The following is a 12,766-nucleotide window of genomic DNA, read 5'->3' on the forward strand; positions in this document are numbered from 1 at the left end:
TGAAATTTTCAAACATGACGGTTCAGCTCAGTGGCTGAGGACCAGCATAGCTTGCATCTATGTTCCTGGTCGTTATTCATGGGTAAACTAAGGATATGAGGAATTTCCATAGGTAAAGTACTTGTAGGTATAGAATCACAATAAATCAGGTGATTATTTCACATAATCAAAATAGTTGGAATCACTGTTAACTTTTCATTCTCAAGATTTTTTTTTGTTTTCATTTGGTGTGTGTGTGTGTGTGTTCTGGTATGTTTCACTTTATATAGTTTCTCTCACTATATATTACTATTAAGCTATACCCAGGGCTTCAACCTTCATCTTGAAAAGGGCTGAGTAACTTCACTTAATTGATTTCTTTTATAACATGTTTAATGATCTGGATTAGGTCTAACAATGACATGCCTCTGGGCTTTACAGTGCATCTCTGTAGTCCAATCACTCAATTACTCCAGTTATCCTAGGTACATAGCCAGTCAACTTGAGAAACTGATTCAGAGACCAAGTAACTGAGAAGCAGTGACATTTTTACAAGCAAGGCAAGTGCCCTACCTTAGAGTTAAGCCCAGCATGTTATAACGTTTTGTTTTGTTTTTTGTTGTTGTGACTGTTGCTTTTTGCTCCCTGGTGCTCTTAATGTCCTGGTATGCTTCATTGACATCTGAGGGTTCCATGTGGGCAAAATATGGCCACTTTCCAGACATATAATGTTGAATCTTCTTATTTCCCATGTAAGTATCCACTTTCTCATTGCAAACCTCAGTGGCCACATCATTAGAATAAATAGTAGTTGCTTTATGACTGAGCTTGGGACAATGTGTTAAGGGGATTTGGCTGTAAATATGATGTCTTGAATTGGAGTCTTAGAAGATCTACATGGTTGAAGGAAGTAATCCCCTCCTGCAAATTTTTCTCTTAGCTGCACATGTAGACTACTTGTCTCAGTTTGGGTTTTGTTGCTGTGAAGAGACACCATGACCACAGAAACTCTTATAAAGGCAAACATTAAATGAGGTTGGTTTACAGTGTCAGAAGTTTAATCCATTATCATCGTAGTTAGAAATACGGCAGGGTGCAGGCAGGTGTAGAGCTACAGAAGGAACAAAGAGTTCTACATCTTGATGAGAAGGCATCAGCAGAAGATTGGGCCACACTGGGCATGGCTGGAGCATAGGAGACCTCAAAGTCCACAGTGACACACTTTGTCCAGCAAGGCCACACCTATTCCAACAGGTCCTCCTAATATTGTCATTTCCTATGGGTCAAGCATTTAAACACATGAGTTTATGGTGGCTATAACTATGTAAACCACCACATCCCCTATACAAGTAAATTATTCAAAACCTAACCATAGGAACCTGAGACTGCGGTACATAAGGAAGCAGGCTACCCGGGCCTGATCTGCGGCACAAGTCCCTCCCGCTCGACTCGAGCCCCGGGCTACCTTGCCAGCAGAGTCTTGCCCAACACCCGCAAGGGCCCACACGGGACTCCCCACGGGATCCTAAGACCTCTGGTGAGTGGAACACAGCGCCTGCCCCAATCCAATCGCGCGGAACCTGAGACTGGGGTACATAGGGAAGCAGGCTACCCGGGCCTGATCTGGGGCACAAGCCCCTTCCGCTCCACTCGAGCCCCGAGCTACCTTACGAGCAGAGTCTCGCCCAACACCTGCAAGGGCCCACACAGGACTCCCCACGGGATCCTAAGACCTCTGGTGAGTGGAACACAGCGCCTGCCCCAATCCAATCACTTGGAACCTGAGACTGGGGTACATAGGGAAGCAGGCTACCCGGGCCTGATCTGGGGCACAAACCCCTTCCGCTCTACTCGAGCCCCGGGCTACCTTGCCAGCGGAGTCGCCTGACACCCGCAAGGGCCCACACAGGATTCCACACGAGATCCTAAGACCTCTAGTGAGTGGAACACAACTTCTGCCAGGAGTCTGGTTCGAACACCAGATATCTGGGTACCTGCCCTGCAAGAAGAGAGCTTGCCTGCAGAGAATACTCTGCCCACTGAAACTAAGGAGAGTGCTACCCTCCAGGTCTGCTTATAGAGGCTAACAGAGTCACCTGAAGAACAAGCTCTTAACAGTGACAACTAAAACAGCTAGCTTCAGAGATTACCAGATGGCGAAAGGCAAACGTAAGAATCCTACTAACAGAAATCAAGACCACTCACCATCATCAGAACGCAGCACTCCCACCCCACCTAGTCCTGGGCACCCCAACACAACCGAAAATCTAGACCCAGATTTAAAAACATTTCTCATGATGATGATAGAGGACATCAAGAAGGACTTTCATAAGTCACTTAAAGAATTACAGGAGAGCACTGCTAAAGAGTTACAGGCCCTTAAAGAAAAGCAGGAAAACACAGCCAAACAGGTAGAAATCATTAAAGAAAAACAGGAAAACACATCCAAACAGGTGATGGAAATGAACAAAACCATACTAGAACTAAAAGGGGAAGTAGACACAATAAAGAAAACCCAAAGCGAGGCAACGCTGGAGATAGAAACCCTAGGAAAGAGATCTGGAACCATAGATGCGAGCATCAGCAACAGAATACAAGAAATGGAAGAGAGAATCTCAGGTGCAGAAGATTCCATAGAGAACATCGACACAACAGTCAAAGAAAATACAAAATGCAAAAGGATCCTAACTCAAAACATCCAGGTAATGCAGGACACAATGAGAAGACCAAACCTACGGATAATAGGAATTGATGAGAATGAAAATTTTCAACTTAAAGGGCCAGCTAATATCTTCAACAAAATAATAGAAGAAAACTTCCCAAACATAAAAAAAGAGATGCCCATGATCATACAAGAAGCCTACAGAACTCCAAATAGACTGGACCAGAAAAGAAATTCCTCCCGACACATAATAATCAGAACAACAAATGCACTAAATAAAGATAGAATATTAAAAGCAGTAAGGGAGAAAGGTCAAGTAACATATAAAGGAAGGCCTATCAGAATTACACCAGACTTTTCACCAGAGACTATGAAAGCCAGAAGAGCCTGGACAGATGTTATACAGACACTAAGAGAACACAAATGCCGGCCCAGGCTACTATACCCGGCCAAACTCTCAATTACCATAGATGGAGAAACCAAAGTATTCCACGACAAAAACAAATTCACACAATATCTTTCCACAAATCCAGCCCTTCAAAGGATAATAACAGAAAAGAAGCAATACAAGGATGGAAATCACGCCCTAGAACAACCAAGAAAGTAATCATTCAACAAACCAAAAAGAAGACAGCCACAAGAACAGAATGCCAACTCTAACAACAAAAATAAAAGGAAGCAACAATTACTTTTCCTTAATATCTCTTAAAATCAATGGACTCAATTCCCCAATAAAAAGACATAGACTAACAGACTGGCTACACAAACAGGACCCAACATTCTGCTGCTTACAGGAAACCCATCTCAGGGAAAAAGACAGACACTACCTCAGAGTGAAAGGCTGGAAAACAATTTTCCAAGCAAATGGACTGAAGAAACAAGCTGGAGTAGCCATTTTAATATCGGATAAAATCGACTTCCAACCCAAAGTTATCAAAAAAGACAAGGAGGGACACTTCATACTCATCAAAGGTAAAATCCTCCAAGAGGAACTCTCAATTCTGAATATCTACGCACCAAATGCAAGGGCAGCCACATTCATTAGAGACACTTTGGTAAAGCTCAAAGCATACATTGCACCTCACACAATAATAGTGGGAGACTTCAACACACCACTTTCTTCAAAGGACAGATCGTGGAAACAGAAACTAAACAGGGACACAGTGAAACTAACAGAAGTTATGAAACAAATGGACCTGACAGATATCTACAGAACATTTTATCCTAAAACAAAAGGATATACCTTCTTCTCAGCACCTCACGGGACCTTCTCCAAAATTGACCATATAATTGGTCACAAAACAGGCCTCAATAGATACAAAAATATTGAAATTGTCCCATGTATCCTATCAGACCACCATGGCCTAAGACTGATCTTCAATAACAACATAAATAATGGAAAGCCAACATTCACGTGGAAACTGAATAACACTCTTCTCAATGATACCTTGGTCAAGGAAGGAATAAAGAAAAAAATTAAAGACTTTTTAGAGTTTAATGAAAATGAAGCCACGACGTACCCAAACCTATGGGACACAATGAAAGCATTTCTAAGAGGGAAACTCATAGCTCTGAGTGCCTCCATGAAGAAACGGGAGACAGCACATACTAGCAGCTTGACAACACATCTAAAAGCCCTAGAAAAAAAGGAAGCAAATTCACCCAAGAGGAGTAGACGGCAGGAAATAATCAAGCTCAGGGGTGAAATCAACCAAGTGGAAACAAGAAGAACTATTCAAAGAATTAACCAAACGAGGAGTTGGTTCTTTGAGAAAATCAACAAGATAGATAAACCCTTAGCTAGACTCACTAAAGGGCACAGGGACAAAATCCTAATTAACAAAATCAGAAATGAAAAGGGAGACATACAACAGATCCTGAAGAAATCCAAAACACCATCAGATCCTTCTACAAAAGGCTATACTCAACAAAACTGGAAAACCTGGATGAAATGGACAAATTTCTGGACAGATACCAGGTACCAAAGTTGAATCAGGATCAAGTTGATCATCTAAACAGTCCCATATCACCTAAAGAAATAGAAGCAGTTATTAATAGTCTCCCAACCAAAAAAAGCCCAGGACCAGATGGGTTTAGTGCAGAGTTCTATCAGACCTTCAACGAAGATCTAATTCCAGTTCTGCACAAACTATTTCACAAAATAGAAGTAGAAGGTACTCTACCCAACTCATTTTATGAAGCCACTATTACTCTGATACCTAAACCACAGAAAGACCCAACAAAGATAGAGAACTTCAGACCAATTTCTCTTATGAATATCGATGCAAAAATCCTCAATAAAATTCTCGCTAACCGAATGCAAGAACACATTAAAGCAATCATCCATCCTGACCAAGTAGGTTTTATTCCAGGGATGCAGGGATGGTTTAATATATGAAAATCCATCAATGTAATCCATTATATAAACAAACTCAAAGACAAAAACCACATGATCATCTCGTTAGATGCAGAAAAAGCATTTGACAAGATCCAAAACCCATTCATGATAAAAGTTTTGGAAAGATCAGGAATTCAAGGCCCATACCTAAACATGATAAAAGCAATCTACAGCAAACCAGTAGCCAACATCAAAGTAAATGGAGAGAAGCTGGAAGCAATCCCACTAAAATCAGGGACTAGACAAGGCTGCCCACTTTCTCCCTACCTTTTCAACATAGTACTTGAAGTATTAGCCAGAGCAATTCGACAACAAAAGGAGATCAAGGGGATACAAATTGGAAAAGAGGAAGTCAAAATATCACTTTTTGCAGATGATATGATAGTATATATAAGTGACCCTAAAAATTCTACCAGAGAACTCCTAAACCTGATAAACAGCTTCGGTGAAGTAGCTGGATATAAAATAAACTCAAACAAGTCAATGGCCTTTCTCTATACAAAGAATAAACAGGCTGAGAAAGAAATTAGGGAAACAACACCCTTCTCAATAGTCACAAATAATATAAAATATCTTGGCGTGACTCTAACTAAGGAAGTGAAAGATCTGTATGATAAAAACTTCAAATCTCTGAAGAAAGAAATTAAGGAAGATCTCAGAAGATGGAAAGATCTCCCATGCTCATGGATTGGCAGGATCAACATTGTAAAAATGGCTATCTTGCCAAAAGCAATCTACAGATTCAATGCCATCCCCATCAAAATTCCAACTCAATTCTTCAACGAATTGGAAGGAGCAATTTGCAAATTTGTCTGGAATAACAAAAAACCTAGGATAGCAAAAAGTCTTCTCAAGGATAAAAGAACTTCTGGCGGAATCACCATGCCAGACCTAAAGCTTTACTACAGAGCAATTGTGATAAAAACTGCATGGTACTGGTATAGAGACAGACAAGTAGACCAATGGAATAGAATTGAAGACCCAGAAATGAACCCACACACCTATGGTCACTTGATCTTCGACAAGGGAGCTAAAACCATCCAGTGGAAGAAAGACAGCATGTTCAACTATTGGTGCTGGCACAACTGGTTGTTATCGTGTAGAAGAATGCGAATCGATCCATACTTATCTCCTTGTACTAAGGTCAAATCTAAGTGGATCAAGGAACTTCACATAAAACCAGAGACACTGAAACTTATAGAGGAGAAAGTGGGGAAAAGCCTTGAAGATATGGGCACAGGGGAAAAATTCCTGAACAGAACAGCAATGGCTTGTGCTGTAAGATCGAGAATTGACAAACGGGACCTAATGAAACTCCAAAGTTTCTGCAAGGCAAAAGACACCGTCAAGCTCTCTGCTCCTCCCTGTTCCAGAGACAGCCGCATCTTCTTGTGCAGTGCCAGCCTCGTCCCGTAGACAAAATGGTGAAGGTCGGTGTGAACGGATTTGGCCGTATTGGGCGCCTGGTCACCAGGGCTGCCATTTGCAGTGGCAAAGTGGAGATTGTTGCCATCAACGACCCCTTCATTGACCTCAACTACATGGTCTACATGTTCCAGTATGACTCCACTCACGGCAAATTCAACGGCACAGTCAAGGCCGAGAATGGGAAGCTTGTCATCAACGGGAAGCCCATCACCATCTTCCAGGAGCGAGACCCCACTAACATCAAATGGGGTGAGGCCGGTGCTGAGTATGTCGTGGAGTCTACTGGTGTCTTCACCACCATGGAGAAGGCCGGGGCCCACTTGAAGGGTGGAGCCAAAAGGGTCATCATCTCCGCCCCTTCTGCCGATGCCCCCATGATTGTGATGGGTGTGAACCACGAGAAATATGACAACTCACTCAAGATTGTCAGCAATGCATCCTGCACCACCAACTGCTTAGCCCCCCTGGCCAAGGTCATCCATGACAACTTTGGCATTGTGGAAGGGCTCATGACCACAGTCCATGCCATCACTGCCACCCAGAAGACTGTGGATGGCCCCTCTGGAAAGCTGTGGCGTGATGGCCGTGGGGCTGCCCAGAACATCATCCCTGCATCCACTGGTGCTGCCAAGGCTGTGGGCAAGGTCATCCCAGAGCTGAACGGGAAGCTCACTGGCATGGCCTTCCGTGTTCCTACCCCCAATGTGTCCGTCGTGGATCTGACGTGCCGCCTGGAGAAACCTGCCAAGTATGATGACATCAAGAAGGTGGTGAAGCAGGCATCTGAGGGCCCACTGAAGGGCATCTTGGGCTACACTGAGGACCAGGTTGTCTCCTGCGACTTCAACAGCAACTCCCACTCTTCCACCTTCGATGCCGGGGCTGGCATTGCTCTCAATGACAACTTTGTCAAGCTCATTTCCTGGTATGACAATGAATACGGCTACAGCAACAGGGTGGTGGACCTCATGGCCTACATGGCCTCCAAGGAGTAAGAAACCCTGGACCACCCACCCCAGCAAGGACACTGAGCAAGAGAGGCCCTATCCCAACTCGGCCCCCAACACTGAGCATCTCCCTCACAATTTCCATCCCAGACCCCCATAATAACAGGAGGGGCCTAGGGAGCCCTCCCTACTCTCTTGAATACCATCAATAAAGTTCGCTGCACCCAAAAAAAAAAAAAAAAAAAAAAAAGACACCGTCAATAAGACAAAAAGACCACCAACAGATTGGGAAAGGATCTTTACCTATCCTAAATCAGATAGGGGACTAATATCCAACATATATAAAGAACTCAAGAAGGTGGACTTCAGAAAAGCAAATAACCCCATTAAAAAATGGGGCTCAGAACTGAACAAAGAATTCTCACCTGAGGAATACCGAATGGCAGAGAAGCACCTGAAAAAATGTTCAACATCCTTAATCATCAGGGAAATGCAAATCAAAACAACCCTGAGATTCCACCTCACACCAGTCAGAATGGCTAAGATCAAAAATTCAGGTGACAGCAGATGCTGGCGTGGATGTGGAGAAAGAGGAACACTCCTCCATTGTTGGTGGGAGTGCAGGCTTGTACAACCACTCTGGAAATCAGTCTGGCGGTTCCTCAGAAAACTGGACATAGTACTACTGGAGGATCCAGCAATACCTCTCCTGGGCATATATCCAGAAGATGCCCCAACTGGTAAGAAGGACACATGCTCCACTATGTTCATAGCAGCCTTATTTATAATAGCCAGAAGCTGGAAAGAACCTAGATGCCCCTCAACAGAGGAATGGATACAGAAAATGTGGTACATCTACACAATGGAGTACTACTCAGCTATTAAAAAGAATGAATTTATGAAATTCCTAGCCAAATGGATGGACCTGGAGGGCATCATCCTGAGTGAGGTAACACATTCACAAAGAAACTCACACAATATATACTCACTGATAAGTGGATATTAGCCCCAAACCTAGGATACCCAAGATATAAGATATAATTTGCTAAACACATGAAACTCAAGAAGAATGAAGACTGAAGTGTGGACACTATGCCCCTCCTTAGATTTGGGAACAAAACACCCATGGAAGGAGTTACAGAGACAAAGTTTGGAGCTGAGATGAAAGGATGGACCATGTAGAGACTGCCATAGCCAGGGATCCACCCCATAATCAGCATCCAAATGCTGACACCATTGCATACACTAGCAAGATTTTATTGAAAGGACCCAGATGTAGCTGTCTCTTGTGAGACTATGCCGGGGCCTAGCAAACACAGAAGTGGATGCTCACAGTCAGCTAATGGATGGATCATAGGGCTCCCAATGGAGGAGCTAGAGAAAGTAGCCAAGGAGCTAAAGGGATCTGCAACCCTATAGGTGGAACAACATTATGAACTAACCAGTACCCCGGAGCTCTTGACTCTAGCTGCATATATATCAAAAGATGGCCTAGTCGGCCATCACTGGAAAGAGAGGCCCATTGGACTTGCAAACTTTATATGCCCCAGTACAGGGGAACACCAGGGCCAAAAAGGGGGAGTGGGTGGGCAGGGGAGTGGGGGTGGGTGGATATGGGGGACTTTTGGTATAGCATTGGAAATGTAAATGAGCTAAATACCTAATAAAAAATGGAAAAAAAACCTAACCATAAATGAAAAACCCAAAATAAACAAAAACAAAAAATTCAAAAGAGCATCCTGGCAGTCGGAATGCTCTGTACTGACCACCATGTGCTGCAAAGTGAGATTCTCTGGTTAAGGCAGAGAGTTGCTTTTGTCTATGGATGTATCAACAAGATGAAGAAAGACAGTTTAGTGTCATGTCAATTTAGCTTTAAAAATTATTTATTTACTATGCTTTGCTACATTAAAATTATTACTTTTGACTATTCTTTCTCCAACATTTTTTGTACAAATATGCAGTAATTCAAAATATTTTATGGAATCAGGATCATACATATTCAATATGTTTCCCACCAAACTGTCAAGAACAATTTCCAAGTCAGTAAATAGAGTTAAATACTTAAACTGGATGCCATAAAAATTACATAATCAAAAATTATTTGCTGCTCAGTTTTAGCTCTTGTAAACACTTCCATGAAAGGAATTGTATCTTGATACAATTTTGTAAGTATTTTTATTGATAGGGTGTCTAGCAGAGCAATAGAATCCTGTCAAATCAAGGAACTCAGGTCCAGAGGGCAAGAAACTTATCTGAGGCCAGATTAAAACCATAACTCTTGCCAACAGTCATAAAATGTTCATGTTCCTCTGTCAGCTGCTGTTCTGCTAGTTCTGTTAGTTAACAAGGAAGAAGGAGTCTTCATTGTTAGTATGATAGATACGCTGTATCAGAATAATGTTTCCACCAAGGCAATAATTATTAAATAATTTCATTCTGTCACTCTTCATAAATATGGTTCTTAAATGTCAGGGACATTTTCTTGGCAGAATGAACACGAAATATTTTGCAGTGCAGAATTGAGCTCCTGGGACTCCAGGGTTTTTGTTTCTTTCCCCTTTTCATTTTTAATTCATCCCTCCATACTCTCCAAAGACATCAGTTGAGTGGCCGCCTACCAGTCTAGCTTGCAACATGGGAATGTAACACTGAACAACAGTGAAGTGGGGAAATAGATGTTGTGTTACAGAAACAAGACTGAATGTGTAACAAGGCTACCAGAAATGAGTTTTAGGTCCATTTGGAGTGTCACATAGCATACATTATTGAATTAGACTTGATAGATGTATAGATATTCAGCAAGTGGGAAAGGCTTTAGATCTTTGTAAAGAAGAGCTTAGTGTTCTGAAAATGATTGATGTGGTCAGAAGTCTTTACCCTGAGATTGACAGAAGCTGCAATGAGAAATGAGGACCATATCACAGAAGGCCTACCTTCTGTCACACATGAAGTTCCTATGACTCTTAAGTTACTGTAACCTAGATGAGAGATAAGGGCCTCCATCTTGGTACTGAGCCATGATGTATGTGAGAGATACAAGTATTAGAACGATGCCAGCTGAACCTTATCCAGGGTCCTAGTTCTGTTAAGTTTCAAACTAATTGGGAGACAACTGACAACCAAGAGATGGGGAAGTTGGTAGTTAGCCAATTTTTTCTCTGACTCAAGATTTCCTGAGATTAAAATTTAAGTGACCCAGCGGCAATCCAAGATTTTTAAGTGCCCTGCTAATGATTGTGGGTTTAGGTTTCCATATAGGATAGTATGAAAGCAATCAAAACTTAAAAACCACTTGGGGGAGGAGACCACGTGGTCATGGGCAGACATGGAAGGACTGGGAAATGAGTGTAATCAGGATGCATGATGTGAAGTTCTCGGAATCAATAAAATATGTTGAAAAAAACCTTACACAACACAAATCCAAAAAGATTAAAATAAAATTTAAGGGGCTTGAATCACTTGTCATTTTACCTCTGAAGAACCAAAAAGCACCTGAAACAAAGAGAAAAAGTAGAGAAAGAAATATTAATAGAATAAAATGAAAGTTTGAATTCTTGTTATTCTTGATGAAAAAAGCTAGGAAGATTTTGCTGTAATTTGTGTTCAATGCAAAGGCACCATGATGGTTTGTTTATGTTCAGCCCACCAGTGGCACTATTAGAAGGTGGGGCCCTGTCAGAGTAGGTTTGGTCTTGTTGGAGTAGGTGTGTCACTATGGGCATAGGCTTTAAGACCCTCATCCTAGCTGTCTGGAAACCAGTATTCTGCTAGCAGCCTTCAGATGAAGATGTAGAACTCTCAGCTCCTCCTGCACCATGCTTATCTTGATGTTGCCATGTTCCCACCTTGATGATAGTGGACTGAACCTCTGAACCTGTAAGCCAGCCCCAACTAAATGTTGTCCTTAGAAGAGTTGCCTTGGTCATGGTGTCTGTTCACATTAGTAAAACCCTAAGTCAGACACCCATATTATATGATGATTTCTGTATTAATTGCAACAATATAGGAATTGAAATATGTTTGTTTCAAAGACAAATAGTATAGAAGTATTTCCTATATCTTCTGAAGTTTTCCTGTACCTTCTTAACTTTATCATAAAGTAGTGGACTATTGCATATCTGCACATCTCTGGCTAGTTGACATAGATTCTGTTCCCATTGCTGTGATAAAATACCCTGAGAAAGCAAATTAAGGGAGAAAGAGTTTACTTGGATTCACATTTGAGGCTCCAGTCAATCATCATGGAGACATCACAGCAGGAGCTTGAGGCAGCCAGTCACCTTCTATTCACAGTCAGGAAACAGACAGTAATAAATACATGTGCTCAGCTCATGCCCCTTTCTGCACAGTTCAGGATCCCAGCCTAATGGGAGAGTAGGATGGGGTCACCCTGCATGGGTGGGCCTTCTCACCTCAGTTAACCTAGGCAAAATCATCTCCCTCAGGCATTCCCAGAGGTTTATCCAAGATGATTCTAGGTCACACCAAGGTGACAACTGAGATTAGTCATCACACAAATTTCAAAGGAATTCCAAGTGAATGATTTCCAACTGGGGGAGGAGGCAGGAAATGGACCAACTGGCTCATGTAAACAGAGATAAATGTTATGTGAGAATATTTCCCAACTCATGAAACTGTCAGTAAGAATCAAAATGTACTTGGGGTGCTTGCTTCGGCAGCACATATGCTAAAATTGGAACGATACAGAGAAGATTAGCATGGCTCCTGCACAAGAATGACATGCAAATTCGTGAAGTGTTTCATATTTTTTTTGGTGAGCGGGGGGGGGGGTGGGGGAATAGGGAGGTTTCAGAGAGAACATCAGGAAGGGGGATAACATGTAAAATGTAAATAAAGAAAATATCTAATAGAAAAGAAAAAATGCACTTGGGAATTTAAGTAGAAAGATAATTCATTAGAACTGACTAAAATTGTCAGATTGAGAACCACTTGCAATGGCCACTGTCAAGGTCTGAAACAAGCAATATGAAGACATGAGATGTAAATTTTGATTTTTCACTCCTAGATTTAGTTGCACTCAAAGTCCTATGCACAAGCATTTGGTTAATAGTCTAGGCCTCTGTCTACATGGACAGGGGAACGTTGAATACATTTCTAGGGGCTTCTAGGTTTTATGGCAGGAGGAATTCTACACATGGGACTCCAGATGAAACACAGTAAAGAGGTCTTCTTACCCAACTAATCCTACATAAAAAACAACAAAGACTCAGTAGCACCAGTCAACAACCATTAGGGCTGAAAAGATGTCTCAGGGTTAAAACCACTGGCTGCTCTTCCAGAGAACCTGGGTTTGATTTCTAGTACCTACATGGCAGATCACAGCTATTA

The 12,766-nt window shown here is 42.0% G+C and overlaps 1 non-coding gene and 1 pseudogene across 1 annotated transcript; both read left to right on the forward strand.

Moving 5' to 3' along the window:
• Positions 1–5,911: 5,911 nt before the first annotated feature.
• Gm5559 lies at positions 5,912–7,664 on the forward strand (annotated as a pseudogene).
• Positions 7,665–12,080: 4,416 nt separating this feature from the next.
• Positions 12,081–12,187, forward strand: Gm25937. Its single transcript, XR_003956038.1, has one exon. It is a non-coding gene; the product is annotated as a U6 spliceosomal RNA (small nuclear RNA).
• The last annotated feature ends 579 nt before the right edge of the window (positions 12,188–12,766 follow it).

Source organism: Mus musculus, chromosome 5, assembly GCF_000001635.26.
Source record: "Mus musculus strain C57BL/6J chromosome 5, GRCm38.p6 C57BL/6J".
Lineage (NCBI taxonomy): Eukaryota > Metazoa > Chordata > Mammalia > Rodentia > Muridae > Mus > Mus musculus.